We start from the raw sequence: 12,497 nt of genomic DNA on the forward strand, positions 1-12,497 counted from the left end.
CAGAGGTCCCGTCCGACGATCGGTGTTTCACTGTGTCCGGAGGACACAGCGGGCACCGGATCGCGGTGCTGCGCGCTCCCAGGGAGCGCGCACAAGCAGGGTGCGGGGAGGCCGTTTATAGACGGCCACCCGACCCTGCAGTGCCACCGTCCGGCCGTTTATATACAACGGCCGGTCGGGAAGTGGTTAACAGATTGCCTTACAGGCCATACCTTTTCTCTGAACCTGACTGGAAGATATCAGGTAGGTGCAGCCATCTAGAAATCAGCTAGGGCATTGCATTATTATTGCAACCTAAGAAAATGGGTCCATCTCTATTCCTTCATATTGCCCTTTTATGGTATCATCAGAAACATCATTACTAAAACACTGTGACCCCCCCCCCCCCACCCCAGTTCTTGGAATTCATGGTGCAGTTATTAAGCCACCATTTTTCTTTTTCATAAGGTTTATTAATAAACTCAGAGCATACAATAAGTACAGGTAATACAAGGTATCAGTCGGAAATACAATAGGAGGTAATGTACATACAGCGAACAAAAAGATACATAGCAATACATAGACAAAGAATCAGACGTAAGTCATCCCAGGGGAAAGAAAACGGGAAAAATGAGAACATGCGAGCACAGGAACATTAAAGGCATATCTGGTCTCAAGCCCTTATTCAGCATATTGGAATCACAGCACTGGCAGGGTCAATGATATGTAACCTCACTTACCGAGCAGCAGCAAAGAGCAGGGCCAGTGAGTCAAAGGTATGTGTTGGAAATGTATACAGTAGGTGTGGAGGGGGGGGTGCAAGGGCTTGTAGGATATGGCCTTGTACTTTTGATGAAACTGAGGTTGCCAGCACATGGGTAAAGGGTTCGGGAAAGGAGATATTTAAAAGTAAAGCATATGCGCAGCTGGATTGCAGGTAGGGTGTAGGGCTCCTATGAGTAGAGAAGTGTACCAAAATAGAAAGGGGAGAATGAAAGCTAAACTCTGAGTAAGAAAGCAGGGAAATGGGGATTAAGAATTTAAGAATAAGCATGAAAAAGAAGGGAAGAGAGAAGAAGAAAAAAAGGGGGGGGGAGCTGGGGGGTTGGGGAAGGGTCGGACGGGGAGGAGGTGTGGAGAAGTAGGAGGGTAGGTAAGTCACCTTTACTCTAGACTCCCAGGACATATAAACCACCATTTTAACTCATCTAGTCTCCCTCCCTCTTTACATTGGTAATATTTGTAGCTGCACACCCAGATGGTATTGGCATTCCCCCAACTTTGGTTATGCCTCAGTGAATCACCAACACCTGTCTTGGCAAACACTGTATGCTCATTTGATATCTTTGTACTTTTTATTTACTCTCCCTTTCTAGTTTATTTTCCTGTATCTCTCTCCCCGGCCAGACTCCGGGACTCTTCACATACAATCAAGCGCGAGCCACATGCAAGACTCTGTTCTCCTAGGTTTCCATGATAGTTTAACAGGATTCAGCATCATCTCTCACAATGTACAGTGCTTTAGCTCCCTGTGGAAACATAAGACTGACTTTAACTATTATGCATCTTATCACTTTAACATCATTTGTCTGCAGGAGACCAGACATTCTACATTGTTTCATCCCAAAAAATATTCATAAAACCTATCCTCAAGTATTTTAACATTTTTTTCAGACAAAAAAGAGGCATGACAATGACATTCCACAAAACAATCCTTTTTTCTTTTCCCTTGAAGTAGCCAACCCCAAATGTTCTCTCCTCTCTACACCAGGGTAAGATCACTCCCCCACTCCTATTTTGCTTTAATTCCTTAGCGTCCATTTTAAATAGAGCTTGAACAAGTCCCTGTTTTCCTTTAATTACACAAATCAATTTATCCAAACTTACCTTACAATGTATTTTAATAAGAATACTGTATCAGTGTCCTATATGCAGTATCCCCGGCATTGTTATTATACACTTATAAAGCTATCTTCCGGGGAGTAATTATTCAATTCACAGCATGTAAGGAGAGAGACTCTAAAATCTCTTAATCGTCCCTTAATTTTATATAGCTGGAAGCACAGTTTAAGTCCTACCCTACCCCATCTTAGTTTGTGTAAACAAATTGTTGGTGGAGCTTTCACAAAATCCAGTACGTATATTCCTTCTTTAGTGGCTGCTCCATTTACAGTTGGATTACTAACATCAGCACGACATTCCAGGCCCAGTCCACAGAACGATTTCAATACATGCACGTCTGACATTGGCTCATTGCTGATAGGGACTTCACCACCCAATTACCGTATATACTCAAGTATAAGCCGAGTTTTTCAGCACATTTTTTGTGCTGAAAAACGGCCCCCTCGGCTTATACTCGAGTCAACGTCTGCAGATGGTCCCCCCCCCCCTTCCAACAGAAGGGAAACTACGGTAAGTACAGGGGTGGGCAGGGGGCTGCTGTCTCTTACCTGGCTCCGGTCCCACGACGATCCGGTCCAGGAAGCGCGGCTGCTCCTTCATTCGGTTCGTCCACTGGATGTTCGCGCGGCTGCTCGGCTCCGCCTTCTCACCGATGATTGGCCGCCAGAACTGTAGCTCAGGAAAGGCACACAGGCGGCCAATCACCGGCGAGGAGGCGGAGCTGAGCGGCCCCGCGAAAATCGAGTGAAGGAGATGCAGGTAAGTGTGCCGTGTTTAGGTGCTGCTGCAACCATATATGCTGGCTGCAGCAGCACCATACTGGAACAGGGGTCACTGATACCAATGATGGGGCATTATTCCTCCCACTGACACCAACGATGGGGCACTTTTCCTCCCCCCCACTGACACCAACGATTGGGCACTATTCCCCCCCCCCCCCACTGACACCAATGATGGGGCACTATTCCACCCCCCACTGATACCAATCATGGAGCACTATTCCACCCCCCACTGACACCAATCATGGGATACTATTCCTCCCCCCCACTGACACCAACGATGGGGCACTTTTCCTCCCCCCCACTGACACCAACGATGGGGCACTATTCCTCCACCCCCCCCCACTGACACCAATGATGGGATACTATTCCTCCCACTGACACCAATGTTGGGACACTATTCCTCCCACTGACACCAATGATGGGACACTATTCCTCCCACTGACACCAAAGATGGGGCACTATTCCACTGACACCAATAATGGGGTGCTATTCCCCCCACTGATACTAATGATGGGGCACTATTCCTGCCACTGATACCAATGATGGGGCACTATTCCTCCCACTGATACCAATGATGGGGCACTATTCCTTCCACTGACACCAATGATGAGGCACGATTCTTCCCACTGGTGTTCCCACCCTCGGCTTATACTCGAGTCAATAGTTTTTCCCAGTTTTTTGTGGTAAAATTAGGTACCTCGGCTTATATTCGGATCGGCTTATACTCGAGTATATACGGTATCTACCTATGAGCACATTTTATATCATACACTTCTCTCTCCTAAGCAGATTTACCCAATCTATTCTAAACTGAACTGCTTATCCAAACATGCTGACCACACTTACATTTCTATATAGTAGAACAACCTCCAATGCACCAAAACTGAGGAGGACTGAAAAAAAATTTGGTCCATGATGGCCACAAGCACCATAAGACAATACTTTGGCAGAATTGGTGTTTAGGGTCATTGCTTGGTGGGTTGAATCCAGACTGACACACCTCCATCCTTCACTTACGATTTGTTTTAGACACTTCAATGCAGCAGTAGATGTGTTACATATCTGGTGGACTTGCCCTACATGCTATGCAAACTGTCATACAAGTGTCATGAACTGAGTAGTAAGTGTAATATTTGCTAAAGATTTTATACAAATTGTGACTGTGTGGGTGATCTGTCATGATGTAAGAAGGATATTAGGTCACCCAGGTTTCTCAACTAGGCAGGTTGAGGAGCTCCAGAATGCTTTTTTAGTTTGGAGGAAACTGTGTTTTCAGTTTTCTTGGTGTTTGGTAAAATTCAGTTTGGGACCTGGAGCCTGGAGATTTCACAGTGATCTGGGTGGGAAGAAATCTCCAACCTTGGGACCAGGGTTTAGGAATATTAGGACACTGATTGTGCAGGTGAGATCTGGGCTTTTTGTAGCGATAGGACCAGGGATGAGGCCTTCACCCTCCCGAGGAGTCCATGTGAGTGCAAGGGAGCAGCCATAGGTGTGTGTGTAGGTACGGTGTAGTCAGACAGAAGGCCCAGGCCTGTGGGCTGGGGCAGCAGGTATGAAAGAGTGCTAACCGAGGTACGGTGTTTGTATGTGAATACAGGGAGACTGTGATACGGCCAAGTGGACCAAGACACAAATCCTGAGAAGCGGTGCTGCTAAAGAGAGCCAGGAGGCTGAATCCTTTTCTATTGTATGGTGGATACCCCTGCGTGTGCAAACTGTACTTTTGTTGAACTTTTCCCTTACTCTTTAATAAAAAGGATAATTTCTGGTGTGGACTCTACTCACTGGTAAATGCTACCCTGAGCTAAACAACCCCCAAACAATACAAAATATAGAAATACAGTTTTAACAAAAAAAACCCCTAAAAATTAAATATAAAACAACTCTGTTTTAAATTTATGTAGCTTATAACCAGTATAATGAGCAGCTGCAAAGAAAAAGTATTCTCTCAGGTTGCCCTTAAAATAATAGAAACTTTTTTCTCACTTTCTTACCTTGGTGTGTTTTTTTCATACCTATTTTTTTCACATGGCTGAAATCTTTCTTTTACCAACGTTCATGTAATAAATCTAAATTATGATTCGGCACTTATATTGATGGCAAGCTTGCAAAATATTTGGTTTTTATGATTAGTCATAATTAATATTAATATGTGTAAATGGTCTTTTGACAAATGGTAGTATTAGTATTCTTCAATTAAACTGAGACTGAAAAAGATATGAATAAGTCAAGCTGAGACAGTAAAATAAGACAGGAGTAAGCTAAACCAGTTGAAAGCTGAGTATACTATATTTAGGCATAGGAGTATCTGGTAGTTATGTCAAGGTTATTAGAAGTGACTTACTATTACATTATGTATTTTAATAGTATCTGTGTGTATTTAGTATACGTTTCTAACATTGATACATATATAGTTTAGTGATTATATATTGATATGTTCTTAAGCTATACTATTCTTTAAATATATAGCTGAGGGTTACATCATTAGTACATCAGCATACATATGTTCCTGTCCATCAAACATCATATGTATAGTATCCCCTCCCTTTTATGAAATGGCTTTGCTAAGCAGTAATAATTTCCATAGAAGGTATTAAGATCACTAACTATGACGTACATTTGCCTCATAAAAGGCCATGAGACAACTGACAAGACACACACTTACACGCTACATGACTCTTGCATACACACGTCTGAGAAGCTGCAACAGGTGCATACTGAGATCACTTCCGGCTACAATATAGTCATGTCCGGCTTCTTCCCAAGGAGACATGAGAAGGACAAGTAGAGTTTGAAGGACAGGACAACACAGCACATGGCCGTACTTCAATACCTAATATTGGTGACTCTTTCTTTATCTCTGAACTTTTGTTTGTTATTTCTACAGTAATTTTATCTACATGGAACTGTTCATAATACGCTTTACATTTGTTATTTTACACCATTGTGTGATAGAATAAAATCACACTTCATTTTTTATTTCAATGGCTCTTTCATTCATAATCGCCTCAAGACACTAGAAGTATTATATGTGTCTAAAATCCTACAGTTCACATTAGCTTTGTCAGCAGGCGTCAGGTGTTTGGGAAGCGTTTTTAACGCTTCTCAAACGCGTATGGAAATTCTGCACATGGCAGCACACAGTGCTGTTAACACGGAAGCGTTAACGCTGTGGCAAAACTGACGCCTCGTGTTAAGTCAGGAGGAGTTGAAGCCTCCCATTCAAGTCTATGGTGCCGCTCCTGGCAGGCGTTTGCAGTGCTGTTGTGATGCAGTTGCGCAGCGTTACCATTTAACTTCATTATAGAAGTTTGTGGTCCGTGCATAGGGTGTTTTGGGAGCGTTTGAGGAGCATTAAAAACGCTTCCCAAATGCCTGTCTAACGCCTGTCAAACGCTATAGGGGCATTTGGCAAGAGTTAGAAATAAAGTCAAGTGTGAACGAGCCCTAAGAGAGGCAATATTATTTACTGATGGCTGAGCAGCGTTACACAGAGCTTGTAATATCCGGTAGTGTAGAGAGGCAGGTGGAATGGAGTTTGACCAAGGTGAATGGTGCTGTGCATGAAGCTAAGGAACTACCACTCACCCATGATGTCTCCTGCATATGGTGTGTCCTGCCTGGGATGGCTATTTTGAATAAGTTTAGCTCAGCAATGGACTGGAGCATAACTTGATCATGGACTAGAGAGGCATTACTGTCAGGGGTAGCATGTAGCTACATAGATCACTAAAAAATTATAATTGCTACTGCTAATAGAGCCTGTAAGCAGGGCTGCTGTTAGAAACCACTGGGCCCCGTACAGCCAACCTAACAGGTTTACTATGCTTCACTTATGAGTGAACACAATGACTGATCGGTACCATTCACTCATTATGCTCATTCAGGAAAGAAAGGGGCTGGTACATATGACATATTTACAAGACCCTTCCCCACCCTCCATCCTGAAGGATCCTATTGTTTGCTTGAAACTGCCTTTGGAAAGGAGAGGAAGGAAGCCGGCAACACTGCGGGGGGCTTACAGGGGGGCTTGGGCAACAAGGGGAAATGTATGGTGCCCAGGGGGGGTGACCGGTGTGGTAGAGGGGACAATTACTAGAACTGATCCCCTATAATGCTCTCTCTGCAGCAGCTGAAAAACGGCAGGATGGAAAGAAGCCATCTTTCAGCTACTGCAGAAAGAGCCATAGGTTCTAGTAAAGGCCCCTCCCCGCTGTGCTAATGACCCTCCCTGCCCACATCCAATTCACCCAGCTGCCTGGGCCCTCCTGCTGGCCTAGGCCCCGTACAGGAGGACCAGTGGTAGCCCTTTATCCACAGCCCTACCTGTAAGTCACTTCCACCCTCTACAAAACTCTGTCCCTCTCCAGAAATCTGTACAAGGAAAAGAAGAAGACAGAAAGCATGTGAGAAGATAGAAAAAGCATGGGGATGAGCAGGAAAGGAAGGAAAAATAAGACACCAGAGCTCTCTACATGTTTACCTCAGAAATGAACCTTCTAAAGAATTATATTGCTTTCAGGGTGAGTGAAAGGTGAGTGTATTGAATCCATGGAGTCCACAAGGCAAGGAATTTCTTTTGGGTATACAAGAGGATACTGGAGAGTTGTTTGCTAATAAAAAATGTCTCTACACTTTGGACTTCCTCGATTTGTGGTAATTGCTTCTGCCAAGCCCTTGCAAATGTTTGTTAGGTGGATAATAAAATGTAAACGGCTAATTTAATTTGGGTTTAGTGAGAAAGGGAGGTTTAAGATGGAGGAGTGCAAGCCAGGGGTATCTTGGGAAGGAACACATAATTAAGCTTGTAGGAGCTTAAAGGCTAAGCTCACTTTTTTTTCTAAATTTAAGCTCGCCTATGTACCAAAATATTATTAATATACTTCTGTTGCAGAAAAGATAAAGCTTTCTAAGTATTTTAGGACAGCCTTACCTCAGCTTCCAGCTTTCTCCATAGAAAAGGTCATGACTTCCTGGTATGCAGATTTAAGACATGAAAACAGTTAAGACACAGGACGTAATTAACCAGCTGACCTCATTAGCACACACCCTGCACTTGCCCTCCTCCTCTCTCTCCATCCACCCACCCACCATGTTTTATGGAGCTTGTGGTCATTATGGACCAAATTTGTTTCCAGTTCTCCTCCTGCCTGCAAGCTTGTTGGCAGCATGTATAAACTGACAAATTAAGAGAGTGCTATCTCTTCCTCTCCTGTAAGTCAGTTATTTCCATCACAACAGCTCCAGAAAGTATCTGTTTTTGCATAGAACTATTCTTATACAATAATTAACCTCCCTGGCGGTATTCCCGAGTGTAGCTCGGGGTTAACTTTCAGTGCCAGAAGCGGTAACCCCAAGCTACACTCGGGATTACCCTGCAGCGTTGCTCAGGGATACCCTCGTGCACTTACCTTGTCCTTCACTCCTGCGATGTCCCCCCTGCAGCGTCCCCGGCCATCTCCTCCAGCCGATGCCGGCATCTGTCTTCCGGGTTCCGTTCCCTGCGAGCGTCGGTACGTGGGGGACGTAACCGACGGGAAATTCAAAAATGTTAAAAGTGACATTCACTAAATACACTAAAATCGCATAGTATAACATTACTGTATCAAACCATTTCACATACATTTTGTCCCGAGTGCTTTGTCCTGTGCCCTGCCTGCATTTTTACTGTTCTTTCTGCCTGGAAGCTGAGAAACGTCCACGGTGTCCAAAAAGCATCCCTTTAGGTCAAAAGCAGTTTTAGACCAGCTAGAGAACAGTGATAGTATATTAGAACCACTTGCAGAATTGAGTGATAATGATTAGTGGGGAAATTCGTCATCAGACACTGAAAACGATTTTGCGACAAAGCTCAGTGATGTGCAAACTTGCGCTCTATTTCAAATTTCAGTGTTTTGATTACATTCTTGAATTAAATGTATTATTATTATTAGAGATGAGCGAATCGAAGTAGCCGAAGTGGAATTCGAGTCGAATATCGGAAAAATTTCGATTCGCGCCGAATCCGAAAAATAGCCTACTTTGGACGCGCGAATCGAAATTTTTCCGAAAATGGCGGCGGACATGTGCGGCGACGGAGCGGGGATGTCTGGGAAGGCGCGCAGACAAGGCGCGCTGACCCATAATGCATTCCTCAATGACATGTGATCGCATCAGCCAATCAGCAGCCAGCCAGCCAGCACTGTGTAATGGTCGAGCTGTAAATAGCGGCCATTTTGGAATTCTTCATTTGCCTGCAGTCATTGAACAGAGGCAGACCGCTCTGTATTAGGGACAGAGTTAGGGCCACAGAAACGATACTTGGGGACAGAGAAACGTTACTTAGGGACAGAGAACCATTACTCAGGGACACAGAATTGTTAGTGAGGGCCACAGAATCGTTACTTAGGGACAAAGAAACGCTAGTTAGGGCCACAGAATTCTTACTCAGGGACAGACAGAATTGTTACTGAGTGCCAGAGAATTGTTACTTAGGGCCACAGAAACGTTATTAGGGCCACAGAATTGTTACTCAGGGACAGACAGAATTGTTACTGAGTGCCAGAGAATTGTTACTTAGGGCCACAGAAACTTTAGTTAGGGCCACAGAATTGTTACTCAGGGACAGACACAGAATTGTTACTGAGGGCCACAGAACTGTTACTTAGGGCCACAGAATTGTTACTCGCACAGACACAGAATTGTTACTCAGGGACACAGAACTGTTACTGAGGGCCACAGAACTGTTACTTAGGGCCACAGAATTGTTACTCACACAGACACAGAATTGTTACACAGGGACACAGAATTGTTACTGAGAGCCACAGAACCGTTACTTAGGGCCACAGAATTGTTACTCAGGGACACAGAATTGTTACTGAGGGCCACAGAACTGTTACTTAGGGCCACAGAATTGTTACTCGCACAGACACAGAATTGTTACTCAGGGACACAGAACTGTTACTGAGGGCCACAGAACTGTTACTTAGGGCCACAGAATTGTTACTCGCACAGACACAGAATTGTTACACAGGGACACAGAATTGTTACTGAGGGCCACAGAACCGTTACTTAGGGCCACAGAATTGTTACTGAGGGCCACAGAACTGTTACTTAGGGCCACAGAATTGTTACTCGCACAGACACAGAATTGTTACTCAGGGACACAGAACTGTTACTGAGGGCCACAGAACTGTTACTTAGGGCCACAGAATTGTTACTCGCACAGACACAGAATTGTTACTCAGGGACACAGAATTGTTACTGAGGGCCACAGAACCGTTACTTAGGGCCACAGAATTGTTACTGAGGGCCACAGAACTGTTACTTAGGGCCACAGAATTGTTACTCGCACAGACACAGAATTGTTACTCAGGGACACAGAACTGTTACTGAGGGCCACAGAACCGTTACTTAGGGCCACAGAATTGTTACTCGCACAGACACAGAATTGTTACACAGGGACACAGAATTGTTACTGAGGGCCACAGAACCGTTACTTAGGGCCACAGAATTGTTACTCAGGGACACAGAATTGTTACTGAGGGCCACAGAACTGTTACTTAGGGCCACAGAATTGTTACTCGCACAGACACAGAATTGTTACACAGGGACACAGAATTGTTACTGAGGGCCACAGAACCGTTACTTAGGGCCACAGAATTGTTACTCAGGGACACAGAATTGTTACTGAGGGCCACAGAACCGTTACTTAGGGCCACAGAATTGTTACTCGCACAGACACAGAATTGTTACACAGGGACACAGAATTGTTACTGAGGGCCACAGAACCGTTACTTAGGGCCACAGAATTGTTACTCAGGGACACAGAATTGTTACTGAGGGCCACAGAACTGTTACTTAGGGCCACAGAATTGTTACTCGCACAGACACAGAATTGTTACACAGGGACACAGAATTGTTACTGAGGGCCACAGAACCGTTACTTAGGGCCACAGAATTGTTACTCAGGGACACAGAATTGTTACTGAGGGCCACAGAACTGTTACTTAGGGCCACAGAATTGTTACTCGCACAGACACAGAATTGTTACACAGGGACACAGAATTGTTACTGAGGGCCACAGAACCGTTACTTAGGGCCACAGAATTGTTACTGAGGGCCACAGAACTGTTACTTAGGGCCACAGAATTGTTACTCGCACAGACACAGAATTGTTACTCAGGGACACAGAACTGTTACTGAGGGCCACAGAACCGTTACTTAGGGCCACAGAATTGTTACTCAGGGACACAGAATCGTTTAATTAAAGAGTATGTCAGACAACATGCAGAGGAGAGGCAGAGGAGGCAATGTTTTAGGAGCGAGCAGACACGGCAGCAGAGGAAGGGGTCGAGGCAGCACTATTCGCAGCCAGAGGCTAGTGCTCCCGGTGTCATCCAGTACAGTGAGGAAGAGCTAACAGAGGGCGGTCAGGAACGGGGGGAGACATCCGCCTCTTCAGCAGCCAGGCGAAGAAGTAGTGGCGAGGAGAGTGGCTCGGTAGCCGGTGTAGAGACAGGTCTGTCTCCTGACCCACACGCAGCCGAGGGGGCTAGTAGTGAGGCGGAGACCCTAATTGATGATGATGAGGCTGATCGCACTTGGCAGCCTCGTCGTCATCAAGCTATTGCTTCCGCATCATCAGGAGAAGAGGGTGGCAGCTTGGCAGCGAGCAAAACAGTCGGTGGGTTGTCTCCATCGCCACACTCTGCCATGTGCCACTTTCAGGTCTCCTCACACACTGCTGGTGTGTTCCATTTTTTGACATAGGGTGCTGGCAGATTACGGGCCTCCCATAGCTGCTGCCAGGCCCCTAATCTGCCATGGGCCCCTATACCGCCTCCTCATGCTGCTGCCAGGTCCACAGTCTCTCATGCCATGTGCCACTTTCAGGTCTCCTCACACTGCTGGTGTGTTGAATTTTTTTACAAAGGGTGCTGGCAGATTACGGGCCTCCCATAGCTGCTGCCAGGCCCCTAATCTGCCATGGGCCCCTATATACCGCCTCCTCATGCTGCTGCCAGGTCCAGAGTCTCTCATGGGTCCCTGTACGGCCTCCCATTGCTGCTGTCTCCATCGCCACACTCTGCCATGTGCCACTTTCAGGTCTCCTCACACACTGCTGGTGTGTTGAATTTTTTGACATAGGGTGCTGGCAGATTACGGGCCTCCCATAGCTGCTGCCAGGCCCCTAATCTGCCATGGGCCCCTATACCGCCTCCTCATGCTGCTGCCAGGTCCACAGTCTCTCATGCCATGTGCCACTTTCAGGTCTCCTCACACTGCTGGTGTGTTGAATTTTTTGACATAGGGTGCTGGCAGATTACGGGCCTCCCATAGCTGCTGCCAGGCCCCTAATCTGCCATGGGCCCCTATATACCGCCTCCTCATGCTGCTGCCAAGTCCAGAGTCTCTCATGGGTCCCTGTACGGCCTCCCATTGCTGCTGTCTCCATCGCCACACTCTGCCATGTGCCACTTTCAGGTCTCCTCACACACTGCTGGTGTGTTGAATTTTTTGACATAGGGTGCTGGCAGATTACGGGCCTCCCATAGCTGCTGCCAGGCCCCTAATCTGCCATGGGCCCCTATACCGCCTCCTCATGCTGCTGCCAGGTCCACAGTCTCTCATGCCATGTGCCACTTTCAGGTCTCCTCACACTGCTGGTGTGTTGAATTTTTTGACATAGGGTGCTGGCAGATTACGGGCCTCCCATAGCTGCTGCCAGGCCCCTAATCTGCCATGGGCCCCTATATACCGCCTCCTCATGCTGCTGCCAAGTCCAGAGTCTCTCATGGGTCCCTGTATGGCCTCCCATTGCTGCTGTCTCCATCGCCACACTCTGCCATG

Source organism: Staurois parvus, unplaced genomic scaffold (genome assembly GCF_062004578.1).
Source record: "Staurois parvus isolate SC_StPar_1 unplaced genomic scaffold, SC_StPar_1.0 ptg000066l, whole genome shotgun sequence".
Classification (NCBI taxonomy): Eukaryota; Metazoa; Chordata; class Amphibia; order Anura; family Ranidae; genus Staurois; species Staurois parvus.